Genomic DNA, 26,101 nt, shown 5'->3' on the forward strand with positions numbered 1-26,101 from the left:
TAGCTTGCCAATATGGAATCCTTTGCACACTGGAGAAAGCACCTTTAGGTGGTAGTGTTGTAAGTTATTTCTTTCTGAACCACACCTTAAAAACAATAAGGTAATCTGACTAGTTGTTGGAGGCAAAAAATTGTCTAATTATTAAAATCAATCAAGGTTATAGTGAATATTATAGCAGGCAAATGTTTCATCCTTTGATCTGAAAAATGAAACCTTACTAATCTATTCCATCTCATTGACACTTGGGCTTATTTGGACAGGGAGTGCACTATGGTTATATTTGCTCCACCTAAGAAAATAATATTTGCCAAAGAAGTGAATGGAATAAACAGTACCCCAAAAGGGATGCTTCTGGAGCTTTAAGATACAAGTTTCATTCCAACTAGCATTCTAATTATGAATCTTTCTAAGCTTTCCACCATAGAAGTAATCCAGAGGAGTGCCATTTGGCCTTGCCCTTAGGTCTATTTAACCCATTCCATGTCTTTGAAATCACTGACTGTATTTTATAGTTTAAGCTTTTACTTCAGATTGAATTTTACTGTAGTTATCCAAATGATCACATTTTACTATACTGTCAGTCTTCTATGAATTAAATCAACAAAAACTTATTGACTTTTACCATTCTCAAGATTAGCTTTAGAGAAGAAATAACACTAAAATAATTTATGATGGTACTGTGTGATGTACATATTTTCTATTAAGGCCATTAAGGGCTCCAAAATCTTGGCAGTTGATAATTGATTTTTTTTACTCAAATTTACTCAAAAGAGGTTTGGATTTTGAAGATGGTGGAATAGACTGTAGATGCAATGAAGATGGTATTACTCAGTGAAAGATGCCAGGTCTGTTGCCATTAGCATCTTTACAGATGAAAGGTGGAGAGGGCAAGCAAGCATAAAACTCCTAATTAATAACATGTTGCTCCTCATTACCTACGTGGACTAGAGCTTACTGATTATAGCTATTGAAGGAAGCTTTGTTAGAAAAAAAAGCATAAGGATCAGAAAGAAAAGTAAGTATTAAGAGAAGGGTAGGGTGAGACCAGTTCATAATCTAGAGCTTGACTTTTCTCTTAAAGGTAATGGAGAGCCATTGATATCTCTGGGGTAGGGAACTAATAAGATCTAAGTAACATTTAGGGAAAATTATTTTAGTAGCTGTCTTCAGAATGTGTTTCAGTTAAAGAAGCAAGAAGACAGGGAATATGAGATTTGGATCAGTGAGACCTGATTATAAATTGTTGTTCATCACAACAGTGGTGATGGGGAAGAAGGTAAGAATACAGAAGATGGCATAAAGATCTAATGGAACAACAAAATGTGGGTAAAAGTAAAATAAGGAGACCAAGGTGTCTCTGAAAGTTTGTAGACATGTAGTGTAGATGGGGCTGCAGATAAGACAGGTTGTTTCAAAGGTCATTTAGGATAATTTCCAAGGAGAGGGATAAGAAACAATTAGTGTCATAGTTGCTGCTGGTGTCTTAACAATGATTTCAGAAATTTATATGTGCCTATGACATGTGCACAAATTAATCAGAGCCTAAAGTTTCTGATTTTCTTCTCATCTACCAACAAAGATGCTAATGAGCATGGAGGTAGGTAAAAGTTGTCATGAAACATCATCCTGAAAAGCTATGGCTTCACCTCTCACAGTCTTCAAAATCCAACTCTCTCTACCAAGTCTCACCTTAACTGCAGGAAAACTGGGCACTTCCTTTGTATTCATGAGAGTGCACATCACACTCCAGGCATTATTAAGTTCATGCCACAGATTAGTGGACCAAGTTAAGAGCTACTTTAAATAGTAAAATTAATAATAATATACATATAAACATACTCAAAGGAGAATATACCAATTTTGGAATATATCCCCGCCACCTTTTCCAGCCAGAGAAGAGTTATGAATTTCTCTTCTCCCAAAGTGTGACGTTCCACGAGCTGGTAGTTAGGCAGTGAAAAGAGGGAGAGGACCAAATTAGATACAGAAGACCTGGTTTCCAGTTTGAGGTTTGTAATTTCTTAGGTCTAAGACCTTAGGAAAGCTTCACAGACATTTGAAAAACACTCTCTTGTAAAATGAGGCTGTACTTGCAAGACTTATAAGCATATCTTCCTATGCTCTAAGCATCAATGAAATTAGTTATTACTGTTATTATTTTGTTATTACTTTTATTGTGTCATGCCTAAAAATGGGTTGTGAAATTAACTATTTTCTGTACGGATGTGGGAAGAGCTCAAGTCTAAAGTTTGTCATTGGTTTCCTCTATTCCCTATTCAAACTTCGTGTAATTTTATTTTTATGGAATATTGAGGAAGGAGCATATTTATTTTGGTGAAAGTGCTTTAAATGACAGCAGTCTTCTGAAAGGAACATTTTGTTGGGAGTTCAGGTAGAAAAGCAATGGGTGGTGGTGGACAAGGACAGAAGTTAGGACTACTGTTGATTATTACTTAATTCACTGACCTTAATGATATCTAATAATGACATACTGGGATGAAAACATATTTAGGCTTAAGATGTATTTTATGGATTTTTAACTAAAATCAGGAATCTTCCTCCTCAAATAAGGGAGCTTCATGTGAGTTCTTGTGCTCTTTTTCTAAAAGCAGTAGTTCAGCTTTCCAGTTTGGTTATTGAGCTTTATATCACTCATGGACAGCAGCTCTGTATTCAGATAAGCACTTTACAAGCTGATATTTTGGCAGAAAATCACATTCTGGGTAATAGGTCTGGTATCTGTAAGAATCCTATCTCTGGCCCAATTTATTCACCTCATCTCTCTCTCTCTCTCTCTCTCTCTCTCTCTCTCTCTCTCTCTCTCTCTCTCTCTCTCTTTCTCTCTCTCTTCCTCCCTCTCCCCCCCTTCCTCCCTTTTTTTCTCAAAGAATATGTTTTTATCAACTTTAGAGAGGAAAGGAAAGGAAGAGAATCATCGATCTGTGACCTCCTGCGTGCCCTCTACTGGGGACAGAGCCTATAACTGGGGCATGTGTCCTTATGGGTAATCCAACCAGCCATCTCTTGTGCATGAGAGGACATCAACCAGCTGAGCCACACCAGCTGGGCTTACCTCTCTTCTTTAATTGAATTTATTGGGGTTCTCACCTCTCTTGTTTGACAAAGTCTACATTCACAGCTGAAGTCCATGCTTCTCTTGGACTTGGAAATGGTGGGTGCACTTTCTGTTCTGTGGGAGACTTTGCAATCTGTGACAAGCCACAGAAACACTTTGTGAGTTAGAGATGAGTTACTCCCACTTACCTCCCTCTGACAGGTGCTGTCAGAAATAGAAAGATCTGAAAAATCCTCAAACATAGACTTAAACTAATAATTATAATTTATAATGGTAATTAACTTTCTTCACACATGAGTCATCTATAGAGTAGAGATTTAGTCATCATTTATTTTAAAGTTCCCCTTATTTAACATCTCCACATTCTCCCCAATCTTTAACCTGGCAACAACCATTCTTGGTTACATTTTAAGGAAATTTTTTTCTTAGCTTTTGAAGTGATCAAAGAGAATATTTCTCATATTTAATGCGTGTGTATGACTGATATTGGTAAAATAATGATTTCCTTAAATCACAAAGAAAAAATGGGTAAATATTTTCTAAAGTAATCTGTAATTGTGTCAATACTGATATTTTTGCTCTTAAATTCCTTTAATATTCAACAGGGCAGCTTATCTCTGTGAAATGTTTCCTCCATCCCCTGTCCAATAACAAATGGATGGGAAATTCAAACATTTGTACTGTTTCTTTGAAGCAATTGCTCTAAGCCAGTAAAAGTTGTTTCATCCTCTATAACTTTGAATATTTTTATTTTCTCCCAACAAAATTTTAGTCCATGCTCACGAACAAGATAGATAACTGTCAACCATTTTTTTTTTTTTAGCAGATAAGTTAGTTTATTAAACAGTAAGCTGCCCTCCTGGTCTTTCCCCACCCTGACATATTGCCCATTAATTTCACATTCTTGCAGTGTAAAATAAACTTGCTAAGTCTGTTGAGATACTCCCATGGTTATTTACTTTTCAAATTTAATAAGGAGGAGGGGATGACCTTTTCTCCTAGGACAGGAAACAAAATTAGACCTGAAAGTGATACATTATCAATTTTCACAACCATGAGAATATTTCATAAAGCATGCACTCTGCTGACTGCAAGCTGGCCAATGAAGTCATAAAATCCAAATCCTTTTAAGTTCCTTCTGAGTTAATTTTCCATTTACTTGTAGCATTTCACTTAATTTGGCAAGTTGACAATCAGGCATAATTATGTCAGCTTTCTTCCTCATCGAATTCCACACTTCTCAGGACAAAGGGAGCCTATGATACTTTTCTTGATGTAGATAGGAAGAGCATGGGGACTCTGCAATTGCTTAACAAAGGGACATGCCTTTGAAAATTAGCTTCGTAAAACTAAGACAAATAATTTTATTCCATTCCTCATACAATCAAAGGCAACATCAAAATTCTCTTACCCACAGTGTTATAATCATGAAAATGCATAATAAAGTTAAAGACAACTACATCTCTATATATGTACCCCCCCCCCCAAAAAAAAATGTATCGGCAGTGCCAAAAAAAAATATTGTACTTTTTTGTGTGTTGTGTTGTGTTTTGTTAATTTATTTTTTCCGTAATCATTTATCCCTTTATTCCCTCTTCCACCTCTACCCATCCAGCCCTCACAATCACCTAACGATTGTCCATGTCCATGAATTTTCTCTCTCTATCCTCCCCTTTTTTTGCTTAAAACCTCCACTCACTTTCTTATTCTTCTTCACCATTTTGGATTTGGTTTCATTGGATGTACTCTCACAGCCAGAGGCATAATACTGATAGGTGCAAGACAGTTTGGGTAGCAATGTATGATGATTCAGAAGTATTACATTATTTAGAATGAAGAAAAGTATTTCTAGACCTTGTACAGACACTGCAAATTCTGTGACAATGAGAGAAACTAATAAAATGGTCAAGGAGATGCATACATGCATACATACAGCTCTTCTCTGAGAACTTAAAAAAAATAGAGATACTTTTTTTCAATCCTCAATAGCACTCTCTAATTTTCACCTCTATAGTTGTCTTAGCTTGAAACATAGTTTTGTTTATTTTTATTTTTAAATATATTTTATGGATTCTTTACAGAGAGGAAGGGAGAGGGGCAGAGAGCTATAAACATTGATGAGAGAGAAACATCGACCAGCTGCCTCCTGCACACCCCCTACTGGGAATGTGCCCGCAACCAATGTACATGCCCTTGACCAAAATTGAACCTAGGACCTCTCAGTCCACAGACCGATGTTCTATCCATTGAGCCAAACCAGTTTCGGCTTGAAACATAGTTTTGTTTTATTTTAAGGAGGATAGATGTCGGGGAAAGGAATGGTTACTGATTTTCAGATTTTAAAAAAAAAAAAAAACAGGAAGAATTCTGATGAAGGAACCTCAATGACTGGAATCACTGTTTTCCTCTAAGTGGTGGTTTGGTGATGAGAAGATACAACCCTGTCATCATCATTCTCTTTTCTAGGAGTTTCATCATAAAGCAATCTGTTTATGATATGCAAACTTCAAGAAATTTGGTTCAGAAAAAAAATAGTTAAAAAAGATAAATGTGAGATATTGTGCATAGTGGTGAGTTGAAGCCTATGGGGATATATATATATATATATATATATATATATATATATGGTAAAGTAAGATTTTCAATGTGAAGGTTTGCATTTTTATGGTCCAAGTATTAGGTTTCAATGTTGGTTTCAATTTACTGAGGAAGCAATCCAGGTTAAAGATAGACTCAACAAAGAACACTCCAGTTCAAAGCAGTCCAGATTTATTATTATTACTTTTAATTTATTACTATTATAAAATATTCCTTAGTCATTGTTAACCATATAGTGAATCAGGATAACATTTTAAGGATTATGCTTTCTTGCATTTAAATTCTAGGTAATACATTTTCATGTATTAATAAATACTATTAAGAGTTCTACAGTTTTTCTGCATGTTCCTCTCCAACTTCTCCCTCTTCTCATCTTCACATTGTTAGTATGTCCTTAATTAATGCCAGATATAAGCCAAGATTTTCTTTTATGAATGAGTAGCATGCTAAGTTTTCTTTGGGGACATCTTTTATTTTAAAGTTTAATTTTTTATTGTGTTTGTACTTCAGATTTCATGATTATAGTTGTTTTTCTTTCCAAGTAAAGTTTTTCTCATTGTTAAAACACCCTGGTATACTTTTTAAAAAACATTTCAGTAAACAAATTTCTGACCATTGCTAACACTAGTAAACAACTTTCCTTCTTCTTCTTAATTAGTCATTCTATCTATCACTGATTGAAAGTTATCATATATTAGAGGTTCATGCCAAGACAAAACATCCAGTTGTTAGGCCTATGCTTCACTTTTTCCTTCAGACTTCCCCCCACCCCTTCCATTCAATATTATCTTGGATAAAGCATTTGAAAAATTCTTGATGGAGACTAAATTCTACTGTGATTAAGATTTATTCTTTCTTGGGATGAAACAGCTATTAAGATTCAGCAGAAAGTTTCAGTAAGGCAACCACAATGTTTTCCAATTCATAAGCAACTAGTCATCTGCACCCTGGAGCCGTCCTAGTGGGGAAAGGACTGTTTAAGCGTTCAATTCTGTTAGAACATGGTCTTTTCTCACATGATAGTTCCTCGGCCTTCTGAGGTTAAATCTCCAGTGAGTGGACTGGGCGCATTTCAATTGAGGATTTGGCACTTAGCAGGGAGATAATAGCTCTGCTGTCAGTTCTCAGTGAAAAAATAAATAACTCCAGAGAACAAAAGAACAGTCCCTTTCTAGTCTTTGTCATGAATTTTATACAAAGTCAACTTTCTAATAGCTCCTCTGAGATAATGACTGGCCTGACAGGACTTTCCTTCTTGGTTAAACCAGATGCCAAGCGAGAAGGAAGGGGAACCTAGGGGACAGATCTGTTTCTTTCCACTCTGCTCCTCAGTCTCTTTCCTGAGGAGATGGGATTCCAGGATGTAAGAATGCAAAACACACATGGAAGCAAGCTAAACAAGACTCCAGGGTAAGAGGCCTCCTCCAAATTAGTGGTTTGGCTGGAACTTGGCCCACAGAAATGGCTCTGAGTAAATCAATGCATACAAAAAATAGATAAAAGGAAAAACCTCCTGACTTTGTTTATCTGGCATCGAAATGTCCAGATTTTAAGAACATGTTCATATAAATCTGAAAGGAAGAGTGAGTCTTAATTTTAAAGACCACGAAACAGTCAGATCTCTGACTTGTACTCTCCTAAGGGAAGATTTTGGACTTTCTATTGATATTCCATTGGAGATACTAATTCCCACAGTTCCCTTAAGACTCAAGTATATTCATTGGGTAGGCCTTCTGATTGGTCATCAAGACTCTGACAAAAGTACTCTCTGAAGAGGAATTGACATAGGTACTGGGAACATCCTGCATCTATCCTTTACTTGGAAGTAGCTTAAAAGGCTGGTATTTTCTTTTAACAGAAGTAGATGATATGTGCTTCAATTATGCAAAGAAAAATGTGGACCAGAATAACTTATCTGATCTTATAAAAGTTGTAAAAGTACCGCAGAAGATGATTCTGATGGATGCTCTTAAAGAAGAATCTGAGATAATCTATGACTTTTGTATATACAATCCTCTCTCTCTCTCTCTCTCTCTCTCTCTCTCTCTCTCTCTCTCTCTCTCTCTCTCTCTCTCTCTCTCTCTCTCTCTCTCTCTCTGCCAATCATTTGAAGCCAAGGGAGTAAACTTTCAAAACCCTCGAAGACCTCTACCTAGTTGGGTCAATACAGGAGGTAACACAGAGATCATGGCAAAAGAAGGTAAAGTAGAATTTCTTAAAAGGATCATCTACCACAGTTTACAACTTAAAAAAATATTGCAGTGGTATAGATGTATGCTGAAAAAGAAATGCAACTTTGCTCCTCTGAAGGAAGAACGTAGAGTACAAGGGGTTTCTAAAGTCACCTACACTGAATTTTGTCAAGGCCAGACAATGAGACGGGCCTTAGCTTCAAGTTTTTATGATGACATAACAATACCATCACCACAAAGAAAACAAAGAAAATTAGAGAAACAAGGAAACCCATCATATTTGTAGTGTTGGAGTCTGTAATGAAAAAAATTATCCCTCAAAGCATCACCTTTAGGCTCTGAGGCAATAGAAGAAGGCATGGTACTTGTGATGACATGGATTGAAACAATTCTCACTGTTCTAAAGATCCAGCATAAATGAGTTCCAGGTGGAAAGGGGGAAATTAGCCTTTTCCTAACAGCCATAGAAAATTCCTGGATTCATTTATGAAGAAAGAAAAGAGAACGAGTAATTGAGAGAAGTTCCTCAAGCTCCTGAGGACCTTATCCAAGCCTTGGAAGAGAAAAGGTTCACCCCTGAAGAGTCTGGCAGTCGCCCAGGTTAGTCCCAGAGCCCCTGGAAGAGTGTCCTGTGTGGGCCTGCTCTACAGGAAGGCTACTCAGCCACTGTTGAGTGCCATGGCCCAATCCAGGATGTGAAAGGAGTGAGGAAAAGGGAAACATAAAGGTTTTGGAAAGTTATAAAGGCACTAGCAATGGAGCCCAGGATTGAGAGGCTCATCAACCCAGTGTCTGAAAAGGGGAACCCTTTCCAAGGAGTGGCTGGACATTACCTTTTCAAGTGTCTGATGAACATTAAGAAGCAGGTAGATAATGCCTTAGTTGAAATACACTGGGTTGAGGCTCAGAACAGGGATTTGATGAACCAGCTTTGTACTTATATATGTAACCAGATTTTTAGGCTTGCTGCCAGTTAACTCTTGCACAGTTGTAAAAGTTCTATAAAGCAACTTGCTTTGGAGTGGCCTGTGGGATGGCAAGAGAAATTCTACCATGGGCCTATTGGTAGCATTACATGGAATTACCTTGAAAAACAAAAACAAATTAATTCATTTTTAGACATCCTCCCAACCCCCTTTTTTTCAAAGTTATAGGGCACTGTAGTACGGTAGTTCAGTAGGAAGACTTATGATTGTCAGAATCAACAAAAAGCCATCAGAAAACTCATAAGGGATTTAAACCTGACTTAAACTGATTACCCTAAATTTGGGCTGCTTCTCTGAGGCCAAAATAATTATTTTTGGAATCTACTCAGAGTCAGAACTGGAAGAGCATCGTGCTTTCTCATTCCCCAAATGGAGTCAGTACACCTGGGCAGATAGGCTCTGTACCCTCTTCTAGAGTCACCTTCAAGACTGAAGACTTTCTCTGGGTACATATGATTGACTGCCCCTGAGTCAATCCTAGGAAAATAACTGGCCTGATAGTAGATGGTAGAAGAGTTGGGGAGAGGAAACTTAGCAATGGCAGAAGAGGGGCTGATCTTAGGAGCGCCTGGAAATGTCACATTCCTGACTCATGTCTGTTTTGATGTTGCTTATTCCAGAAACAATTAGGGAAACAAAACTCATAGATGTGAATGACTGAGACACAACAGAATGAAGCCATATTCCTACCTCCAACTGAAAGTACTATTTGTAGTGGTTTTACTAGTATATGACATTTGAAATGGAGCTTTGTTTTGTTTTTAATATAAGAGTACATATGTAACACCTTAATCAATAAAGACATTTTTAAAATACATTTATGAAAAGAGTAATTTTGAATTGGAGGAAAAAATGCTCTTTACAATCTCCAGGAATCTCAGACAGATTTTTTTAAGGCAATACATCTCTCAGAGGATTAAGGCTTGGGAACCTCAGAGTTGCCCCGAAAGAGTTTAATGGTAGGTGTTTCGGAGCTCTGGTTTATCAGCAGAAAAATTTTATGGCTAACATGCCCTCATACTAGGGAGATAAAACATGCCTCCATCTATAAAAACATGGCCTTGGTTCTAGGTTATAGAGTCTGATAGAATCTACACAGATAGAATCATTCTTGATAGGGACCTTTAATGACTTAGGAGAATGTCCTTTCTCTGTAGAAATGGAAACTGAGGCTCAGGAAGTAAAGAGACTTGTCTAAGGCCACACTCTGAAAGTGAATCCCATAGCCAAGGCAGAACTTTTACAAACCGAGACTCAGCTGGCATTCAGACAGAATGCAGAGAGAAGGATCAGAACCTGAGATTAACATGTCCCTGAATGGGCTCACATGAAGAGTAGGCAGAGATGGCAATAGGTAATGGGGAAGACTCTAGACCAGCAGGTGGAGCATTTCAGCAAAAGACAATGGTTTTGAGGAATGGATCTCAGCATGGCCATCTGGGAGTTTGTATCTGGGATGTGCAGCAGTAAAAAATACCCAGACCATATCTTGAATTTGTAAGTTTCCAGATAGACACTATAAAGTCTAAAAAAAACCCTACTTTCAGAAACACTGGATTACAGGATAGGAGTTTGAGTTCCCTGGGGGGAAAGTAAAAATCTTAATTTCTGTAAATGAGGAGTGAATGTAGATGGGGCAGTATCCAGACTAATTGGATTGGCTTCAGAATGTCAGACAATTGGGTGCGCAAGCCAATTCTGATATGATGATTAGAATGGTAGCAGCATATGTGGCACTCAGAGAAAAGAAATGTATAGAATTATTTTACCCAGTGAAATAGCCATTATTGTGAATATTTTACTGTCACTTGAGCCTCATTGCTGACAAAGAAAAGAGCTTCTCAAGCACTGTGTCAGAAAAGATATAGTCACATTTGTATGAGACATGTGGGCGAAATTGTGAATGTATAAGGTATTTAGAAAGAAAAGGAGGAAATTTTGGAAAAACCATAAGAAAAGACAAAAACTAGCTCTTCAGAGAAGTGGAAATTAGCTGAAAGTGGAGTGTCACAGTTTTGTCAAAGTGCTCACAAAAAAACTCAACATTAGCATAGGGAGAAGGGCAGTTGTGACTAAACAAACTGCCAATCAGATAGTACAAATCATGATGGACATTCAACCTGCTTAGCTAGTTAACTGATTTGAAATCTGGTATAACCATGGAACCCTCACAGGTAAGTCTAAATCCAAACTAGGTGTCCTTAGCCTTGAAGTAGGAATGATATAACTTTTTGTGAGACTTAAGAGACTAAAAGAGAAAGTTCAGACTGAGTTCCAAGAACAACACACAGTGATCAGTGGGCATAATCCCCATGAAAATAAAGACAAAAGGGAATGCCTAAAAATCTTCAGTGCTTTCAGATCATAGTAAACTGCACCTCAGCATTATACCTCAGGATTAGTTCGTATTGCAGGAAAATTTACATATGTCACTTGTAAATTGATAAATTTAGATCTAGGGATTGTGGGGTAGAAAGTATGGCATTACCCACTTATTTCTCCCAGAACACCACATTCCCCTGGATATGGGAAATCAGCAATCGAAATATTCATAATTAAACTTTCATATCTCCTACAGCAACAAAAAAACAATACTCAGAGCACAGGCATTACTGGAAATTCATGAAATGAACTCTCTCTTTTTGGTCAGTGTTTACTACAATCTTGATTGTTTCAGAAAGAAAACTTTATGAAAGGAAATCAAGAGCGTTTCTCTAACTCCACAAGCACTGCAATAACAGGAAACAAAACTCCTATTTCTGTACTTTGCCAGATAAGAACTGAATAGAAGAGTTTTTTTTGAAGGCATGTGGCAAATACAGTTAAAGACATATAAATTACTGTCTATTTCATGGTCTTGGCTGGGTGACTTACATTGTAGCTTCTATTTCTGATGGGGGAGACACATTTGTCATTACTCCAGAAAATGGTAGAAAATGACAAGTTGGCAAAAGAGAAACTGTTGTTTTAAGAGAATGGCCATTCCGGCTTTTTTCATTTGGTGAAGCCACTCTATCCCAAGAACATTCTAGACAATGGATTAGAAGCAAAATAAAAGCCAATTTACTAAGTATTTGGAAGTAGTTGCCAGTGAACAACTAAGATACTGCAGTTCAGATTTTTTCTAACAATAGAATAAATGATAGTACACAGTGACCTTAAATGGGGTCTTCTTTTAAATATGGAAGGAGATATTCGGGGCATATTTGCTTATATATTTTACTAGAGGCCCGGTGCAGAAAATTTGTGCATGGGGAGTGGGGGAAGTTGTGTGTCCCTCAGCCCAGCCTGCACCCTCTCACAATCCAGGACTGCTGGCACCCAACTGCTCACCTGCCTGCCTTCCTGATTGCCCCTAACCACTTCTGCCTGCCAGCTAATCACCTCTTAAACACTACCCTACCAGCCTTATTACCCCTAACTGCCCTCCCCTACAGGCCTGGTCCCGCCCAACTGCCCTTCCCTGCAGGCTTGGTCATTCCCAATTTCCCTCTTCTGCCAGTCTGGTCACCCCTAGCTGCTCTCCCATGCAGACTTGATCACCCCCAACTGCCCTCCCTTGCAGGCCTGGTACCCCCAACTGCTCTCCCCTGCAGGCCTGGGTTCCCCCCAACTGCCCTTCACTGCAGGTCTGGACACTCCCAACTTCCCTCCTCTACCTGCCTGGTCACCCCTAACTTCCCTCCCCTGCAGGCTTGATCACCCCCAACTGCCCTTCCTTGCAGGCCTGTTCCTTCCCAACTGCCCTCCCTTGCTGGCCTGATTGCCCTCAAATGCCCTCCCTTGTATGCCTGGTCCCTCCAAACTGCCCTCCCCTGCTGGCCCTCTTGTGGTGGCCATCTTGTGTCCACATTGAAGCAGCCATCTTTGACCACATGGGGGCAGCCATCTTGTGTTTGAGAGTGATGGTCATTTTGCATATTACTCTTTTATTAAATAGGATAATTCAAGTACAATAGCTAACTATTCTATTATAATATACTTGAAGCCCAGTGCACTAAATTTGTGCATGGAGGGGTGTCCCTCAGCCTGGCCTGCACTTTCTCCAATCCTGGACCACTGTGTCCTAACCACTTGCCTGATGCCCCTAACCCCTAACTGCCTCTGCCTGCCAGCCTGTTGCTCCTAACGGCTCCCTCAGGCCAATGGGCAGCCGCCATTCCTGGCTTGCCTGAGCTTGCAGCCACATTACCCCACTTTCCTGAGCCTCAGGCCAGCCCTAGGCAATGGCAGCTGCCATCTGTGGCTTGCCTGAGCCTCAGACAACTGCTGTGGTTTTGTCCAGAAGGACTTCTGGATGGTCGTCTGGAATACATCTGGTCTAATGCTATTTAGCATGTTACCCTTTTATTAGTATAGATGGCCCCAAACTTTTCTTTAAGTTATGTTGTGACAGTAAACATAATTAGGTAGATATGTGTATTTCATTTTAAAATTTAACTTCTTCAGTAGCTTTGAAAAGGGCAAGAAAAAGAGGTCAAAAGTCAAAAGTCAAATGCCAGTGTATTATTTAAGACACAAATCCTTCTTCTAAGCATATATTGATATTGAAATATATACACTGGGGGATTTTTTATGTTATAATGCAAAGGTTCTCTTCTGGTCATGGTTTTCAGCTTTTTAATCATGTCAAATAAGTATCTATTTCCTTATTTGCTAAGACATCACTGATGTCATCCATTGTTGACTAGGCACAGAGAAAGTAATTTTTAATACATGGTTATGTCAACAATTGTGAAATATTACTGAGAGCAAGTAACAGAGGCTAAAAATCACACTTTTGTTGAATGTAGTATTGTCACCACCAATAGGTAATTGTAAAGATGCAAAGTAATGCAGCATAATCCAACCTCCAAACTCAGCTTTAGTCACTGTAACATTTTTATATATTTTGTTATGCATTTTATTTTCCTCTATACCAGAGTTCATTTATCCATAATTTTTCATCAGGAATGTAGTCAATTAAATTTATATCATAATTAAGTTCCTATGATATAAATTTTATGTAAAGATCCTTTTTATAAATGAATCCATTTTACATGGAAATACCATATAGTAACTGACACATCAAGGTTGTTTGCAGTGTTTCTTATAAAAAATTATATGAAAAACATCCTTTAAAATATATCTTTCCTTATTATTTAAGATTACCTCAAGAATCTTAGGAGTGAAATAACAAGGTCAAATATATAATTGTTTTTACAACCCTTGATACATATTTCCAACTTGCTTAATAGGAATGTTGTACCAATTTATACCCCAACAGAAGTCTATGAAGATAATCAGGAAAATGCACAAGTCAAAGTTTTCTTTAACTTGGTCAGGTTCTATGAAAACTTATACAATTGTAAACAGAACCTTTGTAAAAGACAAACTGCTGAAATATGTTTTGTTTAAGGTAAAATGAAGGAGCAAGGCATATTTAAGTAACTATTAAATGCTAGGAATTTTAAAATATATTTAAATTTTATAACAAGAAACATTGCAGACAATTTTAAGTCATTTTTAAGAATAAAAAAAAAATCTCTCATATTTGCCACCTGCTTACAGTTTAGAAATACTTTCATAAATGATTTCTTATTAATTGTTATAAACTTTAGCTAACTTTAGCAAATTTTGAAATAACTCTGGCCTACCACAAACCTTCAAATGAAATCACATTAAAATATACAACAAAGAGAAAATAAACAAATGGGATCACATCCAAATAAAAGCTCTGAACAGCAAAAGAAACATCAACAAAACAACAAGAAATCCCACTGCATGAGAAAACATATTTGCCAATGTTATCACCGATAAGGGTTTAATCTCCAACATTTACAGGGAACTCCTACAACTTAACAATAGGATGATAAACAACCCAATCAAAAAATGGGCAATGGACCTAAATAGATACTTTTTGAAAGAGGACATAAAGAAGGCCAAGAGACATATAAAAACATACTCACAGTCACTAGTCATCCAAGAGATGCAAATCAAAATGACAATGTGGTGCCATCTCACACCTGTCAGGATGGCTATCATTAACAAATCAACAAATGACAAGTGCTGGTGATCATGTGGAGAAAAAGGAACCCTTGTGTACTGCTGGCCTGAATGCAGAATGGTGCAGTCATTGTGGAGAACAGTATGGAGTTTCCTAAAAAAACTAAAAGTGGAACTCCCATTTGACCCAGTGATCCAACTTCTAGGAATATATACCAAGAAACTAGAAACATAAGTCAGAAAGGATATATTTTCATAACAGCACAATTTACCATATGTTCATAGCAGTACAATTTACCATAGCTAAATTGGAAACAGCCTAAGTGCCCATTATCTGATGAGTGGATTAAAAAATTGTGATACATCTACACAATGGAATACTACACTGCTGTTAAAAAGAAGAAATTCTTACGATTTGCAACAGCAAGGATGAAAATGGAGATCATTATGCTAAGCAAAATAAGCCAGTCAGAGAAAGATAAATATCACATGATCTTACTGATATATGGAATATAATGAACAACATAAACCAATGAACAAAAAACAGATCCAGAAACACAGAAGCATCAATCAGAGGGAAGGAAGGGAAGGGTGAAGGGGATGGGGAGAGATCAATCAAAGTACTCGTATGCATGCATATAAGCCTAACCAATGGACACAGACATCAGGGCATGAGTGGGGGGTTAGGGGGACAGTGGGGAATAAGGATACATATGTAATCAATAAAGAAAAAATAAATTTTAAAAAAGTATAGAGAAAATCTACCCCCCCCCCAAAAAAACCCCACAAAATTATCTTATATCTTGTTTATTTTCACAATAGTTTTAAAATTTATATTCCCAATAAACATCTCTGCTTTGGATAAAGAATGAATTCTATGTCATGGTTCTTTCACTTTCAAGCTGTTTTGGAAGGTAGTTCTACATTCAGGAGGCAGCTCTTATCACCACCTCAGTCAATGTAGCACCCCTCGCCTAAGCTGGTTATGATTATTGCACATGAAGGTGACAAGACAATAGCACAGCTACACTTCTAGAATTGTTGAAAATTCCAACTCATCTGGAAAACAGATTTGAGATAAGATAGAATTTTGTGAACCTAAAAGAAATATGTTACTTGAACTCTAAATGCTTGGCCATGGCTTGGTGCTACTAATGATTCCCTTACTTCTGACATTCATATTGTAGGCAGACAAATAATAGTAAGGCAACGAAACAGCATAATTAACTTAAAAAGATTAAAAAAGAGAAATTAGCCCTAGCTGGTTTGGCTCAGTGGATAGAGCATTGGCCAGAAGACTGAAGGGTCCCAGGTTTGATTCCAGTCAAGGGTGCACGTACCTTGGTTGCAGGCTTGATCCCCTGCCCTGGTCCTAGTGTGTTTGGGTGGCAGTCTGTTAATGTGTCTTTCTCACATCAGTGTTTCTCTCTCTCTTTGTCTCTCTCTTACCCTTCCACTCTCTCCAAAAATCAATGGAAAAATAACCTCAGGTGAGGATTAACAAAAGAAGAAGAAGAAGAAGAAGAAGAAGAAGAAGAAGAAGAAGAAGAAGAAGAAGAAGAAGAAGAAGGAGGAGGAGGAGGAGGAGGAGGAGGAGGAGGAGGAGGAGGAGGAGGAGGAGGAGGAGGAGAAGGAGAAGGAGAAGAAGGAAGAAGAAGGAGAAGGAGAAGAAGGAGAAGAAGAAGGAGAAAAATTAGAATCAGTTAATTAAAACACATTGGAATAAATATAAACTGAAGTTGTTGTTATTATTATTATTATTATTATTATTATTAGAGGCCCAATGCACAAATCCGTGCATGAATGGGGTCCCTTGGCCTGGCTGGCAATTGGGGCTAATTGTGGCCAATTGGGACAGGCTGACTGAGGGGAGGGACCACAAGAGGTTGGCTAGCTGCAGGAGGTTGGCTGTGGGAGCACAGTGCATTGAGCATCTCCCCCCTGATGGTCAGTGCATATCATAGCTACCAGCCTGTCAGCTGGTCTTAACGGTTGCTTAGGTTTTTATATATATACTAGAAGCCCAATGTACAAAGATTCATGCAGAATGGGTCTTCCTTTCCCTGGCTGCTAACACTGCTTTTCTGCTCTGGCCCCAGAGCCTCCTTTTTCTGCTCTGGCCCTGCCTTTTCATGCTGCCCAGAGGCCCTAAGCAGGTGGGGCAGTGTGGAATGCTTGTGTTGTCACCACGGTGATGATGCAAGTGTCCTGCCCTGCCCTTGGCTGCTCAGTGCCTGAGGATGCAAATTAACCCACCATCTTTGTTGGGTTAATTTGCATATCCACTCCTGATTGGCTGGTGGGCATTGTGAAGGTACAATTTGCATCTTTCTCTTTTTTTAGTGTAAATATATTATTGTTATTATATTATTAATATTATTATTATTATTTAACAGAAAATCAGGAAACTTTAAGAGCAGTAGATGAGAAAAACTTCATATAGATCTGTGTTGGTAGTTAACCAGGCATGAGCCTCATGGACAGAAGTCCCAGCTAGCAGGCTGCCTTGCTCAAAAATAGATGTGGCTTGTCTGTTTTGGAGATATGCTTGTTTGGTTTCTGAATCAGCCAGAGATTTCATATTATGTAACTATTTTAGTTTTTTTTTAGAGTCTGACAAAATGTGGTTAAGGGGTTCAGAGATGAACAGAGAATGCTCATATTTTTGCTACTCTTGACATTTTTATTTAGTTGAAAAGGAAAGAGAAAACAGTTCCTTATAAATAGGGAAATATGTTAATATCCAAGCCCCAAAAAGGATATCCAAATAGAAATAAGCAAAAGTGACAAGACAGACCAAATGAAATTAGAACATCTAATGTCAAGACTCATCATCTCAATATAGATAAGTTGGTAACAGTTTATCTGCCTTTCGTCTAGTATGCAATGTGAGATAAATAAGACTTGAAGGGATGCCTTAAAGATTGGATCATATGTCCATCAAACTCAGTTTATTTTTCAACACTGTGTCATTTTAATGTCCCACAGTGTCCCTCAATAACGCTACAGAAATAAGAACATGTATAAATACTTAAATTGTCATTTTCTTTTATCTAACCCATAATAAGTATACCCAGGTACCTGTCCCAGCCCAGACTGATGCATGTGTATTTCTCTTGAGACATCCTGAGTTTACATTATAATTTGTTTCTGGTTGTTAAGACAGTGGGCATGTCAGATCTAAGCATGCCTTCTTAGGCATGCTTCTGTGCAGTGACACAGTAGCAAAATAATGCCATATTGTCAGTGCCAATACTGATTACTAGAAAGAACATGAAATGTTGTCTCTTACTCACAGTTTTCAGAGTCCTATAAGTGACAGAAGGGATGGGACGAATGCTTGGTGGGTGATTCATGGGTATCTATGATAGAGGTCTTAGATGCATCCTTACACCCAGATTAGCAGTCCTGGAGTCAGGAGAGAGGAATTTTTATGCTCTTATGGTGTCTTTTAGAGATAATAGTATGCACAGTTCTAGCATGTCAGTCTTTTAAAATTAAGGAACGATTCAGCTATTTAAAAAAATGCATTTGAAGCAAGCCTTGCAATGTCAACCTTAGAGGTTTATAGGACACTGTTTATGTTTAGTGCAGCTTGCACACATTTTGGACAAAGCAGAACTATTTATTTAGAGAGTAAAATGTCTCCAAGCAACTCTGTATTACAAAATATTTTAGAAAGCCTTTTGGTGGTGGCTAGGGAGAATTTTCCATATTTATGAACAAGCTTGTGGAGATAATGGGCATTAAACCCCATCTGCAGCTTCTGACACTTCTGGGGCCCGATCTCACTGCAAAAAGAAGTAGCAGCAATTCGTCTGCATGTGATGGCCTGTTCTATTCAGCATCTTCAGAGTACAAACTTTTCTTTTTTAACATGTGAAGTAATGATGCATGATATAAACTGCAAGAGCAATGCTAAGATTTATTTATTTCAGGGAAATATATCTCTAAATCTATATTTTGAGTAGTTAACCTGTTGGGAAAGTGACCTTCCTGCTATTTTCTGGTATTCTTTTTGACAAACAGAAATGCCTTTTTGAGAATATCTATCAAATTCTACAATGTTAGAGCTAGGTAGGAATATAAACCATAATATATGAAAACCATGATTATTATTTATTAGTATACTTATGTGGCATTTGCACAGGCCATTTCTAAAACTTGATTGCTCTGGTTGACAGGGGAATGGAGATTGGACAATATTGTCTCTTTGTTATAGGCAGTCATGCTCCTTTTTTTTTTCTTTTCTTTTTTTTTTTTTCTTAATCCTCACCCAGGAACAAATTTACTGATGAGAGAGAGGGGGGAGGGGGAGAAACATTGATGTGACAGATAGATCTGTTGGTTTTCTCCCGAAAGCACTCAGACTAGGGATCAAACTCACAACCTTGTGGTATACGGGGTCAATGCTCCAACCAACTGAAGCCCCTGGCAAAGGCAGCAGCAATACTCTTGATGCTCTTCTGTTGCTAGGGCAACTCTTAGTTAACCGGCAGGACCCAGCTTTTGGGATTCACTTCTGGTTTGTGAATCATAGCATTGGTTTGTATTTGAATTTCTTTTCTTCTATGTGACCATGAGCATTTTAGAAACCTTTCTTTATTTGCCCAGGGGTGATACTTTAGTTGAAATTGTGTCTTGGAAATATTCTGTGTTATACCAACCTGAAAACAATTGCTCAGTTAAATATAATTCAAGTTTCATGCCTCAGCAAAAATTCTAGGGAATCTACAAATAGGTACATCATTACACACTGAAATCCTTGCTAAGCTCACACCCTCTATTGAGAACATTTAGTTTTCTAATTCCTCAAATTCTAAGTCTAAGCAAATTCTGCTTCTGATTTGTTTCTCCACGTAGGTCTGACTCCAGGGAGAGATTTCACTGATGATGCCAGCATGAGTGTTACTTTTAAATTAATTAATTGCAAATTAATACATTGGATTCACATAAGTGATGTTCTATATGCATTAACTCCAGTCTGCCTGCTCTCAATGTCTTAAAAAAATCCAGTTTTAGAGTCATAGGCTGAAAGTCAGACCAGATGCAGCTGCATGGTGGTAATGTCTCCAGGGTCCTCCTGCCTTGTCAGTGTTGTGTGCCCCACTAGAGGCAATTCTCAGATGTCACTACAGGAAAACTCTCCCAAATTCCTATAGTCCTCGTCAAACTTTTGTTCTAGAAGTTTAGAAGTCCTGTGAGCAAAACTATTTTGAGATTGGAGGTGCATTTGAGGGAAATGGAGGTGATAATAGTGGAGAGGGAATACTTGTTTTGAAGGGTCAGGCAAGAATAGATTCCATATCCTCCTATAGAGTGCCCCCAACATTGCTGGCATGCCATTGTGAGGCGAGAAGAAAGGCTTCCACAGGCGGAAATGTTTACCCACTGATAGCCGAATTTCGGAGGGTGAGGAAAATAACAATTCCCTGTCTATATTACACTGATTTGTCTCTACCCTTTATCATTAATCACTGCTCCAAACAAAGTTAATGGGAATGTTATGGCTGAATTTCTGTGAACTGGGGAAGCTTATCAATGGGGCTTGTCACTTCCTAGCTACTTGTGGAATTTATCTGTGTTAAATGAGTTCACTTAGAGGTGTCACACACATTATAAACCCTGTCCTGCTAGGATAATGAAATATTACAAAATAGTCACACACACTTAGGGAAATAAAAGTTTCTAAAATCCAACATCTTTCCTCCATTCCACACTGAAACTTCTTGCTCTGAAAACTTAAATGGACATTTATAACTACACACAGTGTAAACAACAATGGAACTTAATTATATTTTAAACCCAAATTGTTTACCACATAGTTTTTTGAAATATAGGTTGTGATTATTTAAGGACATATCCTTTAAAGAAGGTATATTGTAGAAGGACATAAACAATAAGTTTGCACAGTAAAAATTTGCTTCCTTAGGAGTAAATCTACCTGAATAGCCTATAACCTACCAGAGACATTCACATTGAACCATACAAATATATGAAGTTATTTTATTCAAATAGTCATAGAGATGGACCCTTAACAACACTTGATTCCTACAGCAGAGAAGTGAGACCACATCAAGAACACTGTAACTGAGTTACAAAGAATTGTATAATTCTTACCCAACATGACATTAAAAATTAATTATAGAATAAAATCTTCTGGTTAAAGATACATCTACTAAGCTCATTACACTACCCTGTATTTCAGTTAAGTTAGGCATTGGAGCAAGAAAGTAAAAAGCCAACGGTTTAGAGAAAGTAGCATTACTTAAGAAATAACCAAGAAGTAACCCTGCTATTTGTTTTTGCTAAGCTCTGTGCTATTTACATGAAGATTTATGGTGTTGAGAGCACAGATACTTTTAGTCATTTTACATGTTACTGCAGGGGTGGGTTGGAAAGGATTAAGCACTAGAAGGATACCTCACTAAAGAATGCCACACACCCAGTCTTCCTTTAAAGCTTGTAGAAGAATTCTTCACCTTAACTTTGATAGCCATGTTCAGATTGAGTTTCTTAAATGTACTAAGATAGGCTTTTCTGGAGGAATTGTGTGATATGAAGCAACTAAGTTAATCAAAGCAGCTAAATTTCACAAAATAATTTAAAGGCCACAAAATACTGGCTTAATCAAAATTTCTAGTTGTATATCTGTATTTCTTCTCCTCATCCCAAAGCTTTATTTCTACATTATTTACAAAAATTAAATTTTTTTGTGAATTACAATAGACTTAATTAGGCTTATAATTTACTTTAGAAATGTTCTAATAACTAAAATACTAAATATATATTAATCCTCACCTGATTATATGTTTTCTATTGATTTCAGAGGGAGAGAAAGGGAGAGGGAGAGAGAAACAACAATATGAGAGAGAAACAATGATAGGCTGCCTCCCATACCCTCCCAAACTGGGTATTGAATCTGCAGCCTGGTTATGTGCCCTGACTGGGACTTGAACTTGCACCTTTGGTATATGGGACTAGGCTCCAACCAACTGACCCACACAGGCCAGGGCAATGCTAAAATATTACTATATAACATACATTCCTAACACTTTTGCTAGGATGCTAAAAAAGATGACTTTTGTTTCTCATTTTCAAGTGCTGTGGGCCTAAGACAAAATAAAAAGATACTCTACTCATAGCTAGGATGCTATTTTAATTCTCTGAATTTTGGTATATTATACATATATAAATGAGGCTAATGATTCTCATGATGCAAGGTAGTCATGAGGATTAAATTGGATAAATTATATAAAATGTTAGGTGCTTGGATTATAGTAGATATTCTCATATTAATGCCCCCTATAATCCATTCAACCCCAACTAGATTTCAGTCTTCACTGGTACCATAATATCCAATTTTACATGTTATTAATGGATTTAATCATCAAAAGATGATATACAAGTTGCTCATAATGGAATGTAAATATATTGTATTTATTATAACTATAGTCAAAGGAATTAGATTTAATATCCTTTATAAATATTATTTTTTCAATACTATAATACTTAACACCAACAAATTTTAACATCATATTCTATTGGCAAGAGGTGTTTTTTTTTTAAAGGAATATGACATATAAGGAGAAACAAGAAACCATAGGGTTTCTGCACTCAACATCAACATATTTTATTCTTCAGCCTTTGCATAATTCATAAAGTTAAGCTTCTCAGGATTTCAAAATGTGGTCTTATGCTACATATTAAAATGTGAATTCCACTACTCCAGATGTCTCACTCTATCTCTTTTCCCTCCCTCTCTCATGCAATATTTTATAATGCATACTAGACGCCCAGTGCTTGAAATTCATGCACAGGGAAAGTGGGTTACTCAGCCCACCCTGCACCCTCTCCAATTTGGGACCCTTTGGGAGATGCCCAACTGCCAAGTTAGGCCCCATATACGGATGGGGCCTAAATCAGCAGCCAGACATTCCTCTCACAATCCAGGACCGCTGGCTCCTACCACTTGCCTGTCTACTGGCTGGATCACGGCCTAACCACTCCCCTGCTGGCCTGATGGCCCCCAACTGCCTTTCCCTGCCAGCCATCTTCTCTGTGCTGTTTTTGTTATAGCAGCCTGAACAAGGAATATTACTATCACTCCAGGCAGTGTCCACATGCCATTCCTAGTAAAGAGACATGCCAGCCTCCCAGAGGTAGCCACTGCTAGGATAGTTTTCCAATATAGATTTATTTGCCTGTGTCAGAATTTCACATAAAAGACTTACTTATTATATACACTCTCCTGTAGGCTCCTTTAACTCAGCATGTTTTTGAGATGTTGAGTCACCAATGTTGTGTGTATTAATAGTTTGCCCTTTCTTCTTGCTCAACAATATACGAATGATAGGAATTCACCCATTATATGAATATACTACCATTTGTTTATTCACTATCCTACTGATAGACACCTGTGCTGTTTCTAATTTGGGGCTCATGTGAATAAAGATGCCACAAACATTTTTGTACAGGCTTTTGTTGTGGACACAGTTTTCCATCTTTTTGGGGGAAATGTTAGAAGTGTAGTTGCTGGGTCAGAGCAGGTGTACATTTAATTTTGTAAGCAAATGCTAGTTCTTTTTCCAAGGTGGTTGTACTATTGTGCTTAAATGGCCTCTTAAAGGTAACTTACAAGGAGGTGGACTCAACAGGCACTTAAAAAAAGTCTTCTGTGCATGTAACAAATGTTTAGTAGCTATTATTATATGGAGAAAAAGACAGCTGTCTTTTTTTTTCATATTTTTCAGACACAAATTCCTTTCCATGTTTAAAAATCCCTAACAACACCAAGCTCAAGACCACAATTTAAAATCTTCAGAATTATGAACTCACACTAAAGTGGGAAGGGGGAAACTGGGATGCTTATCGTGAATGCTCATTTTGTAATGCTCTGTATTTAGAAACCAGCATCTGAAGATCTAATAGTATTTGACAGAAGGTTAGGATGTAAAGTGCATCTCTTCAGTGAGAAAAAGCAGACATAGGAACAAGGCACTTTGCCTCAGGCCACCGAGGGGAGCTTGGAACAGAAGCCAGTCCCCTATCAGGAGATCCCAGTTGCCTCTGAAATTCCATGATCAGAACAGGCAGAACACAAAAGAGAAACCCGCTGAGGAGAGGAAATGTTTTCCCACAAAAGCAATTTCCTCCAATTTGTATTTCAGCAACAAATTTGTTTCCAGTTTCAGATGCCACTATTCAAAAATGACCTGTTACCTTTAGACTATAATAGGACCTCTCTCATTCTTCAGTGATATGCTTGTAAATATTTATCAATACAGCTTGGCCCTTAGCCCCCTTTCTCTGTAGTGAGCCCCCAACCCCTGCCAGCATTTCTTGAGCCGTGATTACTGTTAAGCCTTTCACGTGGGTTGATGTGTTTTTTCATATGGTCTATGAGGTGCTATAAACATTTACAACTGAACTGTCAACATGGACAAATAAAGCACTATAAATTTTATAGTTCAGTGGCCTTCATATGCTTTTTATACTCTTGCATAGGCCCAGAAGACTTGCTTTATCTCAAGAGAAATAGATTAGAGTAACTCAGTGCCACTTGCACTCAAATTGCCAAATTGTCTCATTCTTAGAATTGCGTGTGTGTTTTGTGAATTTTTAGTTATAATCTGGTTAATTAATGATAGAAACAAAACCTTGATTCATATTTCAGCCTTCCTTTCATTGAAACTACAGTTCTTTAAGACAGTGGTTCCAAAACTGTAGCAGTCATCAGAATTCCCTGGAGAAGTTGTTCAAAAATAGATTTCTGGCCTCCACCCCCACAGTCTGCTATGGTTCAGAAGATCTGAGGTGGGGCTTGGAAACTTTTTCCAACAAGTTTCTGCTGCTGCTGATGTTGCTGGTCCAGGCATCTAATAATTGATCTGGTTCTTTGAACTGAAGAATCAGGGATATGTTCCTTTTTAGTTTTGATTTCCAGTAAATGGTTGCCTTACTTCTAATTCTGAGGTATGTAGGGAACTAAGGCTTTGTCATCATAGAAAGCAAGACTTGCCTTAGCAAAGCAGTAGAGTGTGACCCTCACATGAGGACAAATACATACCTCAAAGTGTGGTACAGAGGATACCAGAGGGTAACATGCCCAGTTTTAGTGGCCTCCGCCTGCTCTGGCCTCTCCTCCTTTGGAAAGGCCTTGTGAGAAGGCTCTGACCCTTTTCCCCCTCCACATTACCACCTCTCTCTACTCCACTACTTTCAACTTTATCTGCAGGGATATGGTAATCAGGAGGACTCCCTTTTCTCTCTAGCTGCCCTTCTACACCCCCGGTATTTAAACAGACACACACAAGTCAAGGCTCAATTTAAACCTCTCTCTCTCTCTCTCTCTCTCTCTTTCTCTTTCTCTCCTCTCTTCTCTCTCTCCTACACACACACACACACACACACACACACACACACACACTCACACACTTGCTCCATGACACCCTAGAATTTTCAGTGCTTCTCTGTGGTCAAGAATATTTTGCTCCTGCATCCCAACACATGGTTCTATACTTTTCTGGTTATACATTGATCCCTCTCTATGAAACTTGGGCTCTTCTAGATGGAGCAGTATCTTATTTATATATATTACCCTGCAAAGTCACTTTTAAGAAATGAAAAAAAGAAAACAAAGTGGAGGGAGAATTGAAGAGAGGAAGATCTATTGCTAGTAAATACATGTACAATACATTTATTATGGAGGGGTGGTTTGGGAAGATTATAAAACCAATGTTAACTACTCAACAAATAACCACAATTTCTCAAAGTAAGGATAATTATCTAGGTTTTCTTCTAGGTTGTTTCTCAGAATCATAGTTTGGACAAGTGGGCCTGCTACACTTATAAACCAAGCTAAGATAGGTGATTATGCTTATTCTTAAAACCAACAAAAATAGCTTCCAGTAACTCTCAGTCCAGGATCATCATAAAAATTTCTTAAAATAAATATTTTTTCCCTCTTACTTCTATCTTTGGTTAAAAGAAATTCTGCATAGCAAATGGTTAAATGAAAAAAAAAATCTTATTTTCACCAATCCTTCAATGCCTTTTTAGACATGTAACCTTCCAGAGGGAAATTCAACCTATCTTTCAGAGTGAGACTTTCTGAGATACCTTTGGGTTTAGATTTGGGCCCCAACTACCCAAAAATGGAGTACAATCATTATTATTCCAATCTTAGCTATCTGTCTGAGATTTTTGTTTTTCAGGTTTATTTGAAGAAGTGTGCTCATTTTTGTACTTTTGGCTTTTCAGTT

General features: G+C 37.8%; 1 pseudogene; it reads left to right on the forward strand.

Annotated features, from left to right (window-relative positions):
* The first annotated feature begins 7,088 nt into the window (after nt 1-7,088).
* LOC118723247 lies at nt 7,089-9,160 on the forward strand (annotated as a pseudogene).
* Nucleotides 9,161-26,101: the final 16,941 nt, after the last annotated feature.

This window comes from Pipistrellus kuhlii, unplaced genomic scaffold (genome assembly GCF_014108245.1).
Source record: "Pipistrellus kuhlii isolate mPipKuh1 unplaced genomic scaffold, mPipKuh1.p scaffold_m20_p_2, whole genome shotgun sequence".
In the NCBI taxonomy this organism is placed as follows: domain Eukaryota; kingdom Metazoa; phylum Chordata; class Mammalia; order Chiroptera; family Vespertilionidae; genus Pipistrellus; species Pipistrellus kuhlii.